We start from the raw sequence: 17,160 nt of genomic DNA on the forward strand, positions 1-17,160 counted from the left end.
GATTGCTGAGTTATAGGAAGAGATCACATCTGGGTTAGTCTTTCAGAGATTCCTTGAGTACATGGAGTAAGGAGATTAACTCAAAGCGAATTGAATTGGAATGGCGACATGTGGCAAAAAGAAAGTGTTCTACTGTTCACTGGCGTAAATCCGTGTTTAAGGGTGGGGGGGGGGGATGGCTGAAATATGTTGGCTTTTTTTTGCAATCATGTTTTTAGATATGCAAGGAATTGTCATTGATATGTCCACAGTGGCGTACCGTGGGTCACTGCATTGGGGAGGGGGCACCAGCAAAATGTTTGAATCACTGAGTGAGCGCACTCAGTTGCCAGTAATACTGACCTAATAGAGACATTTTCTGCACAATGTCATTAAACGGATATGCATCTCACTGATCAAATAATGCGTGCGCGAAGCGCGAGCTGAATTTTTTTTTATATTCACACCTAAAAAGAGACATTATAATCAGATTTGTGTAATCATAATAGGTACCTGTCTCGCTAAACAATACGAGCGCGAAGCGCGAGCAGAAGTTTTCGTATATTTTGAACCCAAACAGCGAGATTTTGAGGAATATATTTTAGGAATCCATTAAGAGTATGCATATCTCACCATAGTCATCTAATGCGAGTGCCAAGCGCTTGCTGGTTTATAAGAATTACATCTGAACACATGAAACACTTTTTGTAGTCATTGCAATCACGATTATCATACGCATCTCACTAATTAAATATTGCGAGCGCGAAGCGCGAGCTGAAAATTTAGATAATTCAGACCTGAAGTGGGGCATTCTAAGGTTTATTTGTAGGAATTAACTAAGACCATACGTATGTATTTCAATATCCAAATGATGCGAGCGCGAAGCGCAAGCTGAAAATTTTTGATATTCAGATCAGAAGAAGGGACATTTTAAGGACTGATTTTAGGAATTCATGAAGAGCAGACAAATCTCACCAATCCACTAATGCGAACGTAATCACGGACAGGAAATATGTTTCATATATATATCACTTTTTGAGTCATGAAAAAGAAGCATATGTCACTACATAAAACAATGATAACTCAAGTGCTAGGAAATATATTTGGTTTATATTGACTTGAAAACGGGATGTTTCAATACAACAGGATTATATATCTCGTTAACAGACAATGCAAGCACCAGGAACAATGAATACGTAGGCCCTGGGCAAATTATGTTTCATGAAGTTATGATAAAAATGTTTCTTATGTAATGTAACATAACATAATTATAATATAACATTATAATGAATAATATTTTCTTCTTTCCCACTATATACGCTTCTCTTCCTTTCTCCCTCTTTTCTCCTTTTCCCCTTTTCCCCGTTTTTATTTTTGGTCAGCCGATGGGGGGGGGGGGGGGGGGCACGTGCCCCCCATGCCCCCCCCCCCGTAGCTTACGCCACTGTGGCCCGAATTCACAAAGGTGGATTCTGCAAAATCCACGGATTAATCCATGGATTTTGCAAGATCCACAGTCCCCGGATTCGCTTTTGTGATTCACAAAGGCGGATTCGACCGAATCCACGGATTCGACCAAGCCTATTACGTCACGATTTCGAGTCAACTGTTTGGGGTGGTCTGAAACAGTGGACTCCACAGAATCCGTGGATTTTAGGCGAATTGGCCAATCACAGCGCAGTATTTGGGTACATTTTTGTGCAGACAACAACCGCTGGGCGATGATTTTGCAGCAAAATTTAGAGTGGAAGACTGGACGTGAAAGTGGTGGAGAAAATACATGCTGGACCGAGCTCCGTGAAAATTGTGAGTAATTTGACATATTTTTTTGATGAGCAATATTTTTTGTAACTTTTTATGCATTGATTTGTGAAGTAATGTCCGAATTTAAGTCATAAATGCATACGGTAATGAGAGTCGAGTTAGTGAAAAGATTTCTCGCGGAAATGGTTTTGTGTAGCCCCATAAGTACATTTCTGTGTTTGTCCTTCGCGAGCTCTGTGACACGGCTGGACGTTCTCGTTGATGTTAGACGATTAGACCCTTGACTTTTCCCCCTTTTCACTCGGTTCTTCCGAAATTTCTGATTCCTCCTGACCCTGTCGCTGGGTTTTCTTAGATCTACATGGTCTATCCTACTCTAGCCTGCACGCATGAAGGCTCCTGGAGAGTAAAAATCAGTCGAGATGTACTAGGCCTAAAAGTACTACTACTACTACTAGTAATACCGTACTCTATACTACGGTGCACTCAAGTCTCACTGTCAGATTTGTCAGAATGATAATCAGATTCAGAACTGACAGAATTTCAGTTAGTACTATCCATGGTCACGATGGTCATGAGTATGCCTACGGGCCGGCTATGACTACGTAGGCCTAGACTGATTTCTACTCTCCAGGCTAGTCTTTTCAGCAATTTTATTAAAGATTTCATTTGAGATGATGAATCGTTTCAAAGAAAATAAATTTGGGAGAGTAGTCATGTATTTCTGATTTAGCAAAGATGGGACAATTTTCTGAATACAGATTTGAGAGAATTTTGTCAAACTGTAATCTCAATGTCTGAATCTCATTCTAGTCTCATGCTCATCTTTCTCATGACTATTTTCTTTGCCATTGAAACTTAACCCTATGTCAATTTCATTTTCTATGCAGAACAAAAATGGCAGAAAATCACCATGCTCATTTAATGCATCTTGATCATGTCAACAGGCTCAGAGAGGTAAGCTTTTGTTTCGATTGAACAATAAACTGATGCAGTGCTTATTGCAAAATATTACCCTTTTTTATAACTGACAAATTATGACTTGTTTCTAAATATGGAGGTGATGTTGGTTGAAGCACTAGTGATGAAACCAACATGGCAAATTTTCATTCCTACTTGCACAAGCAGTGACAATTTTCATCTAAGATATAAAAAATGGATGGAGTCAAAATGAATGAAAGGAGTACGGCAATTAAAGCAGCAGATTATTTGAAACATGTGACTTGATGTATGCAATGCATACAGAAAATACAGTGTATATTAATGTAAAAAAATTAGGAAAAGAAAAAACAAACTTAATCCTAAATAGACTGGGCTATTTCCATACGGTACCTAAGAAGACTAGGGGGGGGGGGCTGAATGTTTGCAAACCTTACTTATTGTTCAGGGAATCTTGAATTACTGTTTTTTTTTTTTCATGTTTATCTACTCTCATTCTTTTTCATGTATACACAGATAGCCAATTGGCCCAGACCCTGACTGGATTCCTTTTGAGTTGTACATGGATGAAGCCTTTCGAATGCGGTATCACTGCACTCCATCTCATCAACATGCTTGAGGGTGATCTGAGGAGGAATACAGAACGTAGTGAACCTCTACCTGTTGTCATATGTGCCATCGATGGGACTCACGTCTACATTAGGAGTCCTGTTGGGGAACAAGCCCTGTACTTCCTTAACCGGAAGAACAGGTATTCTGTCACTGTGCAGATTGCATTTTTAATATAAATGTATACTCTGTTATGCCAGTCTGAACTTTTGGGAAAGGGTCGATAATGTGACTTGTACTCCTATCATCATTCCAATGTCACTAAATATAATAGCGGTCATTGACTTTTTTTAAGCATTGAAATTTAGATTGTTTCATTTCGCACCCTCTCCTTGTAATGTACTGTACAGTTTTTATTTGTCCTTTAAATATGCTCTTGAGCATTTTCCTTACAAATTTATTATCTAGACATTAGACGCTACAGACTGAGAATCTAAGTGAGTCTTTCGATACTTGTGTTTAATATATACAAAATCTTATAATTCCATTGTATTTCTTTAAGTTTAGTGTGAAAATCATTCAGACAAAGACCAGATCCTTCTCCTATTAGGTTTACTTTAAAAATGAATACTCACTTTCTTACTGTCATGCTCTTCATTTTTCAATTGATAATGCCGAAGTCATATATCAATATTCAATAAATACTTAATCATCATACAGAGTGAAGAATATGTGTATATTAATAACATAGGTAGGTAAGTATATAGTGATATACTGCAATATCTAATAGTGCTCGACTGTGTAGGAGCTGAGTATAAATAATTTATTGGTTGGATTGCTTAACTAAGCTAGTCGTACAGACTGTTTCACCCTAAGGCTCATCATAACTATAATATATTATTACCCATATTTGACATCTGAGCTGGACATTTAAAATGTATTGCCCTATAGCTTTCATGAATATTGATAATGAGTCAGGTACTGTATACTATAATTGTTTTTCTCAGTCTTTCTAGTACAATTTCATCCATTACAACATAATTCCTAATTTATGAATAGATATCTATATAAAGTTTTTATGATATCAGTATTCAAATGAATTCTCTATAATTTCCCAACCACATCAGCAAATCAAGGACTTCTGTAATTTCTTTAGCTATAAGTATTTAATATAACCTGCAGTATTGTTTATGCAGTGTGTCCCAGAAAAAACGAAACCGAGATTTATCGATGATTTATAATAACTTAATCACAAATACAATAGACAAATGATCTACCATTGTAAATCTCCTCTTTCATCTAAAATTACTTAGATTATTTCTCATTCACGCATGAGTGAGCAAAACAATTTGAAAAGGGGATACCAAAAAGTCATTTGGCGGGCTCTATCTGGGTTTTAAAAAGAAAGGCACGTTTTTAAAAAGTTCAATATCTGTTCTGTAATTTGATACTTCAATTACAGCAACTGGTCAAGAAATAACAAAGTTCTGGTTATTTGAAATAAGGCTTGAATTTCAATAATTTCATAAAATGAAGAGGGTTTACAGGCTAGCGTTTAAACTCACTCGACACTCCGTTTTGTTGACGATCAGCCATGCATTAAGTCTTTTTTAACCATGTGATAGCTTCTATGGGAAACCGGTGAAAACACGTTTATTTAATGAAACTTCTTGACTATTTTTTGTGATTAAGGTATCAAATAAAAGAGCAGATATTGAACTTTTGAGACATGTGATTTTCTTTTTGAAATTCAGATCCCCCCCCGGCCAAATGAGTTTTTTCTTGGACGCACTGAAAAATATAAATCCCTCAAAAAAAAGTTTGGAAATCTGTGTTTGGCCATTAATTTCTCCCAACTCCCAATTTTACATCATTTAAAAGACCATTTAATTCTCTTTAAAATGATACCATGCTTGTTATGATTATGCCATCGTAAAAAGAGCAGGATTCAAAAGTGTTGGATGAGGTCTGAATTGAAAGCTGCAAAACGAGCAGAAATAGTCATGAAGGGTCAATACAGAACATGATTCTTTTTTCTGTGTCAATACAGATAAAAATCCAGTCACAACTAGCCCCTGCTTCTGTCGTGATGGTACTGTGAGATAACATGGTTTGAGTCGTGGTTTGAAATACCTATGTTTGTTTGTTTGTTATGTGTTTGCTTGTGCAGAGGTGTGTTTGATTCCATGTTAATGTTGATGTTAAGGTGCATGAAAACAATCAAAAGAAACCGATGAGAAACCCACTCATAAATAAAAAAAGAACAGTGACTTTCAATATTGTGTCATTTTGCAACTTTTGAATTTTGACCTTATCCCACATTTCAAGGCACTGCACCTCCATGTGTACCATAATCATATCATGTAGGGTATGATTTTAAAGAAAATCAAATGGTCTATTCATTGATATTAATTACACATTGGTATAGTCCGAGGAGGGATTATCGATCAAAGTCAGATTTCCAAACTTTTTTGAGGAGTTTATATTATTGGATTATAATTTTTATTAAATTCAATTATTAACAGAATATGTGTACATGCATGGATAGACCATAATTGATATTTTATTAATTAATCATTGGAATTAGGGAAGCCAAGGGCTTCTCTGTTTTTTGCTGCTTCAATACATTTCTGGAAAGAAAAAATGTCCATCTTGATAGCATGTTCAGCATTGGCAATTTCCATTTTATTTTCATATTCTTCCTCTTTTGTCACACGAGCTCTGTTGATGCCTTGGGAACAATTTTCCAAGCTCCTCTTTCGAGGTGATGCATTGCTGCTAAAAATTATTGACCAAAACCAAAAAAATTAATTCCATGATCGCATGATGTATTTGAATTTTAAGAAATTAATTTTTACATGCATGTCACTCGACTTGCAGAAAAATTAGTTTTAACAGTCATAATCTATGTAATCATAGTTGAATAATGTAAAGTGTGGTTATTCATGTGTGGAAAATGTGACAAAATAATATATTAAATTGTTGTCATCAAATTGAATCGATTGTGCTTTGAATTATTCCAGATATTATTCCCATTGGTAAGAGTGATCATAGTGATGGTATGTTTTATGTGTGTCAAAATCGAATATAATGTTTTGATATTTTAAATTAGGTGATGATGTTTAAGTATAAAGGATTGGAATGTCTGATAATGTTATTCATGATTAATTACCTGATTGTATCATGATCATGGTGTGATTCAAAGTGAATTGGCAATCAGTGATTACCTTGTTCTTATAGATGGATCCAGTGGTGCTTTAGTGATGTGGAATTGGTTGCTGTAAAAAAGATTAGTTTCTCAGTAACATATCTTATCCTGTCTATCTGAGATTAACTTGATTAAATAATGAATTTCTGCTTTCTGCCACTTCAAGGCCGGTTGATCAAGTGCAGCTAGCTGATGATGTGCTTCTATTTTGTGTGTGTGTGTGTGTGTGTGTGTGCAAAGATACACAACAACCAATGCCAGCAAACATAATTTTAGGGAAATGGGGGGGGGGGGGGTCCAATACCAGCAAACATTTATTTTAGAATAATATATTTTGGTTTATTGTGTATATGCTGCATATGTTTATGTTTTTATGACACTGAGCATGCTCAGTGCAGTCTCAAAAAGGGGAAATCCCTAAATTTGATTGAAAACCCATGGTTGAATCAATGGATTTGGTCGAGTCCACGGTTGAATCCATGGACTCAACCGTGGGTCTGGTGGAATCCGCGGATTTTTGAGTCCACCGTTGGTGAATCACAAACTGCAGAATCCGCGGATTTTCCAGAATCCATGGACTCAAAAATCCACGGATTCTAAAATCCGTGGATTTTGCAGAGTCCACCTTTGTGAATTCGGGCCATAATGTCCATATGGCAAATACCCCTCCAATATTATTATCTTTTTTTACCCCATGATGGTTTAATGGTTTTATTAGAGATTACATTAAAAAAGAATTGACATTCCATCTTAATCCATTCCCAAAGACCCCAACATTGATGAATTGGAAGAAACGGGAGTTTCTCTTCAATGTTATAATAAGGACATAAGTATTTCGTTTGGAAATGGTGAACTGGCTCTTTGTTTGCATTTTATGATTCAATAATATTGTTTTATTTGTTAAGCGGTTTTTCAGGAATAATTTTCACCAATTAAATAAAACAATTATCTCTTGTGATTTTTTTTCCATTTCTTTCGTAAAAAGTGGGGGGGGGGGGGAATGTTTGTACAGGCCATCCCCCTCCTCTAAAAGTGGGGGGGGGGGATATATCCCCCCCATCCCCCCGGGATTTACGCCAGTGCTACTGTTTCGTCTGCACTATGACAGTGCTGGCACGTTGAGCCAGCGGTCTTTACAATTTTGTTAAGTCTAGTTTAAAGAAGGTAGGTGGAAGAAAGAAGCTGTGCTCTCACTGTCAACGCCTTTCTCATCAAGGAGGATGGAGGGTTTCTAGGGTAGAGTTCCTTGATATCCATGGCTAAATTATAGCTTGGTCACATTTGCTCTACGGCGGCCGTACGGCGAGTCGAAAACAGCCGTTTTATTGATTTTAGTTAAAACCAATGTACAGTAGTTGGTACAAAAAATGTTGAAACGGCTGTTTTCGACTCGCCGTACGGCCGCCGTAGAGCAAATGTGACCGTGGTATTATCTACCCAGACTGAAAGACTGGATTTTAAGAGGATGGTTTGCTCTAAATCCTTATTGACATTTCTCCTCACTGCTATGTTGACGATGTGCTTGCACTTGCTGTATTGTGGTGGATCTCTAATTAGATCTACAAGTGGCGGGAGATGATATTTGGACAGAGTATCAGCAAACATCTGGATGGTTGGAGTTAATTTCTCTAAGGCATAAAAGAAGATTCTAAACTAAAACCGACAGCGATCAATTGAAAGAACTAACCCAAGGAGGAGGAGTCTGTCCAGTTTGTATTAATATTTATCATTATTTATTATTCGGCATAATGAAACATATAAACAACATATTCAAACAATAGGATAGGGAGAGTCACATGGATGCCGGGAAAGGAAAAAGATATTCGATATTTCAATAGACCATATTGGCTGAGAAGCCAACATTGCAGTTTTAAGCTGTACATTACCCCCCCCCCCCCGCAATATATGACAAAAAGGAAGTATTACAAATCCATTGATGTACACTGTGAACAGACATTATCAGTAAGTTAGGAACTTGGAGTTCTTAATTACCAAAAAGAAAAAAAAAATAAGCCCCATGTACACTGTACAACAGAGCTTACATAAATTTGGAAAGGGAAGCTGCCAGAGCCTAAAATCCAATTAACTGAAAAATAGCAACCCCATAATTACCCAATTGATAGTACTTGTTGCATTAATTTATTGAGCCAGGTCTGAAAGGACAGAAGTACAATATCAACCTTAAAAATAGAAGGTAGCGAATCCCACACAGGAGGAAATGTGCGAATTGCAGAACCGTGCAATCTTTGGTTGCGATCTTTCAGATGCTTGAACTGAAGCAATTCTGAATATCTGGGATTAACATGAGTATTATTTTGAACAGCTCTATTATTTTAAACAGCTCCACATTTTACAAGGCGAAATAGCACTTTGAGAATAAAACTAATCAAGAGATAAATTTGTCTAGAGTCGAGGGTGTACCAATTCAAACTTTGGAGACACAAGGGATACTCCATTTGCTGTTTCTCTGCTTGAGAACAATACGCGTTGCTCGCCTTTGTATTTTTTTCTTCAATTTTATCAATGTGTCCCTTGCTATGTATAAACCAGGCTGGTTGCCCATATTCCATGAGTGGTAGGAGAAGACTTTTATATAAACACATCAAAGTGTTACTGGAAAGATGTTTCGCTAAACTAATAATGAACCGTAACATGCGGTTTGCTCGGGATACTACATAATCAACATGATGTGACCAATTCATTCTGTTGTTTAAAACAAAAGCAAGGTATTTGAACTCTGAGGCAACCTCGAGAGCCATGTTGCTGATATGGTAATGAGGCAACCCAGGATTCCTACCTTGGGTTATTCGCATAACCTTGTACTTGGAAGTGTTAAGTTTCATATCATTTTCCTTTCACCAATTATTTATTGCCATCAGATAAGACTGCAAGATATTTTCGTTCTCTTGGGTACAGATAGCACGAAAAACCAGTGAGTCGTCAGCAAATAACATCTGACCAGTGCCAGACATGACCTTAGAAAAAAATATCATTAATGAGTAGATCAAACAGGAGCGGGCCGATTACACTGCCCTGTGGTATTCCAGAAGTAACCGAGCACCAACTTGAGTAATAAAATTTGTAAACAACCCGCTGTTGACGTTCTTATAAAAATAACTTTAGCTATTTCCAGATATTACCGTATATGTTAAACTGTGTAGCCAATTTCTCTAAAAGTACACCATGAGGCTTAACATCGAATGCCTTGGCAGAGTCTAAGAAAACTGCATCAGTTTGGTAGGACAGGATTTGTCAAGAATATTTAACCAGGCATTAGTTATATTCATCAATCAGTGTCAATTGTGTTACATATGAACGATCTTTCATAAACCAGTGCTGCTGGGGAATCATCAGACAGTAGTCATCCAAATTGGTTCTGATAGATTTAGCCACAATGGATTCCATCAGTTTACAAACTATAGATGTTTGTGCTATAGGTCTGTAGTTGTTCAATTTTGGTCTATCGCCACTCTTGTGGACATGAGTAATATTAGCTTGTTTCCATGCAACAGGAGGTTTACCATTTACAAGGGTTATATTAAATATTTGGAGCAAAATAGGAGAAATAACATCTTGACAAGATTTCAGAAGCTGTGGTGTTATACAATCAGGTCCAGGGGAGTTGTTGCTCGGTAATTGTCTGATCAATTCTTTAATAGTACATTCTGGCATAGAGGGGGGGGGGGGGGGGGGTCGCAAATTCACACTCTATAGGTTCAACTAGGAGTTCACCAGCAGCACTGTGTACAGATGCAAAGTATTAACCTAAGTATTCAGATATCACTTCAGGTTTATACTCTATCATTATTATCAATTGTACATGTTGTATGAGGACATGGACCTTTTCTCTGATCCCGTACAAATGCAAAAATATCTCTTTCGATTATCTTGATTATTACGGAATAAACCATCTACATAATTATGATGAGCAATATTTACTTCTAACCCTTTGGTAATCATACCAATCGAGGATTGCTTTAGATCTTTAAGCTTTTTAAAGGCTTTGTGTTTCATTTTTATGACATTCTTGGTGTTCCCTTTTTTCCGAGGGATCGCGTCTCTTAAAGAAGCATCAAACAAATCTAAAAAACCTTCCCAAGAATCACCATCAGTTTGCCCGAAAAGGCATGATCTCACTTGGTATAAGTGATCATTCCATTGTTAACGTGAATCTGAAAGACTCAAGTGTTCGTCAATAAAAAAGCCTTTTGTTAGTAAATGTCTATCTTTTCGAAAATTCAGTGTTAACGATTTTTTGAGAGAATGTGAAAATATATCTTGGGAAAAAATTTACGAAATTACTGATGTTGAATCAGCTTGGAGTAATTTCCAGAAACATTTTACGACATTATGTGATAAACAGGCACCATTTATTTGTATCAGCAAAAAAACTGTGAGAGCACCGTGGATAAATAAAGAGTATACTGTATTAACACGCCAGCGTGATTACTTGAAATTATAATTTGATAAAACAGATGAGGATTCTTTTTGGATTGAATTTCAGAAAATACGTAATAAAGTTAATAATTTGAATACATACTTAACAAATAAATACTTTACTGAAGAATTTACTGAACATGTTGGTGACTGTGGTAACACATGGAATACGTTAAAAGGGTTGACAACCAATAAGAAGAGTCTTTGTGTTGGATTACGTAATGGTGGTGTCGCTGTGACAGACGCTACTGAAATTTCAAATGAATTTAATCATTTTTTACTCGAAGTGTTGAAAACTCTTCGAATATTTCATCGCATTCGAAACCGTTTACAAAGTTTTTTTATGTTTAGCAATTTTACGCGTGAATTTGTCCAAAGGGAGGTGTTAAAACTTGACAGTCGTAAACTGTGTGGTCTTGACAACCTGCACTCGTATCCTTTAAAGATTGCAACGCCTTTTATTTTAAAACCATTAACCTACCTTTTTAATTTATCACTTAACTCTCCAACTATACCTATTGACTGGAAAAAAACATAGGTTATTCCAGTTTTCAAAAATGGGAAGAGGACGATATTAAAATGTATAGACCCATTTCAGTCATACTTCTTTTGCTGAATATTTTTGAAAAGGCAATACACGAACAAGTGTGCAATTCTTGTACCTCAAATCAATTATTAAGTCATTGTCAATCAGGTTTTCGCCCACTGCACTCAACGACTGTTTTCTTAGATTTGAATGAATATGTTTTACAAAATATTGACGTTGGTTTTATAACAAGATGTTTATTTTTGGATTTTAAACGGGCGTTTGACACTGTATCACACACTCTTTTGCTGCATAAATTATTTAAATATGGTATTAAAGACAGCGGATTAAACTGGTTAAAAAACCTTTTTTCTGATCGACAGCAGTGCGTGTCCTTTCAAGGCATACTCTCAGATTTACATAATAGTGAATTTGAGATTCCCCAGGGGTCAATATTGGGACCCTTCTTTTTCTATATTTTTTTAATCATATGTGCAGTGTACCGTATTTTAAAAATAATACAAAATTGTATTTATATGCAGATGATGCTGCTGTTTTTTGTAAAGACCGAAATATTAATACAGTATCTCAATTACTCCAAAAAGAATTTACCAAGATATGTAACTAGATAGAATCTAATAACTTAGAATTGGATTTAAATAAATGCAAAAGTATGTTGACTGGGTCAAAAAGGAAAGTTAAAATGCCAATTTGATAATAAAATATACGGAAAAAAATTTTGAGCTGGTACATGAATTTAAACATTTAGGTATTGTTTTTTATGATTGTTTTTCATGGAACAAACATATTGAAAAAGTATTTACGAAGATTTCAAGAATAATTTGTGGTATCAGACAGACAAAGCACAATATTCCGCAAAATGTATTAATCATGTTATATAATGCATTAATCTTGCCACATATTGATTACGGTATCGTTATTTCGGGCAGAACTAGTATGTGCAATATTGAGAAAATACAAAAAACTCCAAGACAAGTATGCTCGTTTGATTTTGAATGCTGATTTTTCAATACCCACCAATGTTATTCGCACCCAATTAAACTGGCAAACCATTGTACAAAGACAGTATCAAACCTACCTCATCATGTTTAAACGATTTATTTCCAACGTAGTTAACGGAAACTATTGTTTATCGTGATATTAACTTTCAAACTCGATATATGCACGTTGTTGCCCATTAACAATTAAAACACCTCGAACAGAGTATTACAAGAGGCGAAAAAAAGAAGAAGAAACATAAAATGGGGGAAGACTTGGAAAATAAATTTTAAAATCTTTCATGTCCGGATATAAAATTTTCGCTCGCATTGCCTTTTAGGTGATTTACATATCTTACTCAATATGGAGCTTAAAATATCAAATTTTGAAGTCAAAATACAAAACGTATTTCAGCTCGGAAATTGAACTTTCATTATTTTGTTTGCTTTACAAATTGATTTTTTTAAAGTTTTAATTTATGTTTTATGGTCTGAATATTAACATTTTCTGCTTGCGCTGCGCGCTCGCAAAATTTGATTTGTCAGGTACCTAGTATTTTCCTGTATTCCGTTATATTATCAAAATATCCCTATTCAGGTCAGATTGTCAACACGTATCAGCTAGCCTTGCACGCTCGCATTTTGATTGGTGAGTTATGTATATCTCAATATTTATTCTAAAACAAACTACTTAAAATCCCAATTTGATGACAGTTTATAAAAAATTGCGGCTCGCGATTACCGCTCGCATTGATTATTGAAAGATATTATCTCATGCATCCTATTCATAATTACAAAGTGTTTTAAAATAATGTCCAGTTTTCAGGCCATAATATTAACAGATTTCGTGCTCTCATGTTTAGGAAGAGAAATAGGAAGATTGTCATCATTTTCATATACTCTTAAGCTTGGCATCATGTCTTGACACATGTGAGCACATGTGTGCTCTTCTAGTTTTCTTCTTTGGCCTTAATTGATACTTCGGTCATCATGTAATTGTGCTACATATGTTTATAAAGGTCTATTGGAGACTTTTGGAGATTGTTTTGTAACATGATCGTGAATGGACTTTGAATATTTTCCTGATTTTGTCTGGAGATATTTGTGTGATTCATCAAGCAGTTTGCTTACTGTTGTCCCACCTATAGTACTTTCTGGGAGTATGATGTGATTCACTTTCACATTCAGGTCACTTTCCTCTTCTCAATTTCTTTCGAGCGCTACGTCATCAAACTCTCTTTTATTGCTGCCACCTGTTAACGATCTGTCAGCCGGCCAGGGCTCTGTCCACCAATCACTATAGCATCACTTCGGAACAGTCTTCGTATTGTCCCATTTCTATGACATTTTTGTATTGAAGTTTTCTGCTGCTGTCTCATCATGGAGCTGAACTGTGCCCAGTCTCGTGGAGGAGATTCTAAGAGGACCAGGACAGATGAAAGCTGGAGGGGAGAAGTCTGGCTGCCAGGGATCCATATAGGAAAGAGGCTGACTGAAGACTGGGAACTTTTATGCTGTATTGTAGTTTGTAGCATCGTAGTTAAGTTTGTTTCTTTTGTTAAACTCCGTTGGTGTGGGACTACACTGAGATGAATGTACTGGTACTTTATTTTTTAATTTCTATAATATGTTCTCATAATGTCAACACAATATCTCAGTATGTTAGTCTGCCAGCGGTAAAGCGTTTAAAATATTTCCGTTCGCCTATTTTGTACTATCATAACTCTGTAGCAACCTTTCAAGCCGAATTATGCCAACCTAGTAACCACTTTTGTTATCTTTTGTTATTATCTGGGGATGTGGAAACAAATCCTGGTCCAAATTATAAATTTCCATGTAGAAAATGTCAAAAGCCTGTGAAGAAAAACCAAACTGGCCTCCTGTGTTCTACCTGTAATAAGTGGCACCATTCCAAATGTGAAGGCATAAGTGAACATGAGTACACAAGAGTATATTACAACCCTAATGAATGTTGGACTTGTTTAACATGCTCTTTACCGTCTTTTTGCGATTCCTTATTCTTGCACCCCATTCAAACAAATGTTGGTCATACCGAACCACTTTTACCTCCCACTGAACATGTAACTAATACCCCAACTTCCGATAAAACATCAGTGTATGAGTCCTTTGAAGAAAAGTTTGAGACAAAAGGGTTGCATTTCATTCACTTAAATGTGAGATCAATATTGAATAAAATATCCGAACTTCGGCTTCTTTTTTCTAAACATAAAATAGCTATTATTGCCATCACTGAAACATGGTTAAACTCATCTGTAAATGATGAAGAAGTTTGTATAGATGGATACTGTATATTACGCAAAGATCGTGAATGTGGGCTAGATGGTGGTGTTTGTCTCTACATAAGAAATGACATTGCATTTAATATAAGAGAAGACTTGACTCCAAGAAATATTGAATCATTATGGATCAATATTCTATTGCCTCGTACAAAGCCCATTACACTTGGTGCTCTTTACAGACCCCCTAAAGATAATAATGTCATTGAATCACTCTCTGACACTTTAGAAAAATTTAAAAAAGATGATGAGATTATAGTGTTGGGGGACATGAATATTTGCCTTTCGAAAAAGTCTCCTTTATCCAAGAAATATGAGAATTTACTTAATCTAAGTGGTTTAAGCCAACTTGTAAAGCTGCCCACACGTACAACTCAGACATCTTCCTCCCTGATAGATCACATATTATGTAGTAAAGAAGAGCATATTAGTCAAAGTGGTGTTATTGACCTAGGTATAAGTGATCATTTATTGATTTATTGTTCAAGAAAGATTGTCAGGCCCGTATTTGGGCACCACAGAACTGTGTCCATCAGGAGCTTAGAAGGTTATAATGTAGATAATTTCAACTTAAATTTATCCCGATCAGACTGGTCCAAGGTAACTGAATGTAAAGATGTAAATATGGCTTGGGCAAATTTTAAATCTATATTATTGTCAATTATAGATATGAGCGCACCTCTGAAAGAGGTAAGAATTAAGCAATCAACTGAAAAATGGATGAACCATGAAATTATTGTTTTAATTAAAGAGAGAAATGTAGCTTACAAAAATATGAAAAGGAATATTGGCAATTTAGACCTTGAAAGGAAATATAAAGTTTTAAGGAATTTAGTTCAAAGGAAGGTAAGAAGTGCCAAAACCGAATACTTTCAAGAACAAATCGAAGAAAACAAAAATGACTCTAGAAAATTGTGGAAGAATTTGAAAGGTTTAGGTCTAAAAAGTAAAGGGAAATCTGATAAAAAAACGGTTATTAATGTGCAAGGTGAATTAAGTCACGATAAGGCTAAAATTGCAAATGAGTTTAATCGTTATTTTACAACTGTGGCCGACAAGTTAGTTTGTAAATTACCAGTAAATACAACAAAATTTCATGCAGAAAGTGACAAATTTCAAAAGTTTTATGAAGAAAAGGGTATTTCAAAAGGTAGTTTTCATTTTTCCCCCGTTACAGAAAAATTTGTTTTAGATGAACTAAATAGGTTGAAAATATCAAAAAGTACTGGTTTAGATATGATACCTGCAAGATTTTTAAAAGATGGGGCAAGAAATTTGTACAAACCTTTGAATTATGTTATTAATTTATCTCTTATGTCTTCTACCTTTCCTAATGATATGAAATTCGCAAAAGTTACCCCGCTACATAAAAAGAAAGATAAAACTGACGTTAGTAATTATAGGCCAATAAGTGTATTAAATGTAGTGTCGAAGATTTTGGAAAAATCTGTTCATGCTCAAGTGGAGAAATACTTCCAAGAAACCAAGCTAATATATAAATTTCAGTCCGGCTTTCGTAACGGATATTCCACTGAAACTTGTTTAATACATTTAAGAGATTTTATCAGGAATGAAATTTCACATGGGCGCATGGTTGGAATGGTTCTCCTAGACTTACAAAAAGCCTTTGATACTGTAAATCATAGCAAACTTTTAAAGAAATTAGAAGTGATGGGTTTAGACTCTGCATGTGTGACATGGTTTAGATCATATTTATATAACCGTCATCAGGTAGTTACCATGCAAACGGTTCTTTCTGATTCACTGCCTATTAAATGCGGAGTCCCTCTAGGAAACATTTTAGGCCCCATTCTTTTCATGTCTTACATGATATGTGTACTTGTATTAACGAATCTAAATTAATTTTATATGCTGATGATAGTGTCTTGCTATATTCAGATACAAATCCCAAGATAATTGATAAAAAACTTTGTGCAGATTTGGCTAATTGCATCGAATGGATGTCTGACAACAAGCTTAGTTTACACGTTGGGAAAACGGAAAGCATTTTATTTTGTTCGAAACGAAAGTTAAGATATACACACGATTTCAAGGTTTCATATAATAATCAGGTAATTGAAAGAAAAGATTCAGTAAGATAATTGGGAATTAATTTAACAAGTAACCTATCATGGACGGGTTTGGTAGACTCAATCGCCAAAAAGGCAAATTCACGCTTGAAATTTTTGTATAGATATCAAACCTGTTTGAATATGAAGTTTAGACGTATTTTATGCTTTGCTTTAATACAATGTTTATTCGACTATGCTAATGCGGCTTGGTACGGTAGTCTCGGTGTTACGGATAAGAAAAAGCTAAGAATAATTCAAAAAAAATTGTGAGATATATAAATGTTTTAGGACCAAGAGCACATGTCGGATATAATGAACTTGAAAAGGCAGGATTGCTTCATGTAGATCACAGGTCACAACAATTAGTATTACAGCACGTGCATAAAATATT

General features: G+C 35.6%; 1 long non-coding RNA gene across 1 annotated transcript; it reads left to right on the forward strand.

Moving 5' to 3' along the window:
• Positions 1 to 1,679: 1,679 nt before the first annotated feature.
• On the forward strand, positions 1,680 to 6,229 carry LOC129279697 (uncharacterized). Its single transcript, XR_008586360.2, has 3 exons — positions 1,680 to 1,785; positions 2,634 to 2,700; positions 3,199 to 6,229. It is a non-coding gene; the product is annotated as an uncharacterized LOC129279697 (long non-coding RNA).
• Positions 6,230 to 17,160: the final 10,931 nt, after the last annotated feature.

Source organism: Lytechinus pictus, chromosome 16 (genome assembly GCF_037042905.1).
Source record: "Lytechinus pictus isolate F3 Inbred chromosome 16, Lp3.0, whole genome shotgun sequence".
Lineage (NCBI taxonomy): Eukaryota > Metazoa > Echinodermata > Echinoidea > Temnopleuroida > Toxopneustidae > Lytechinus > Lytechinus pictus.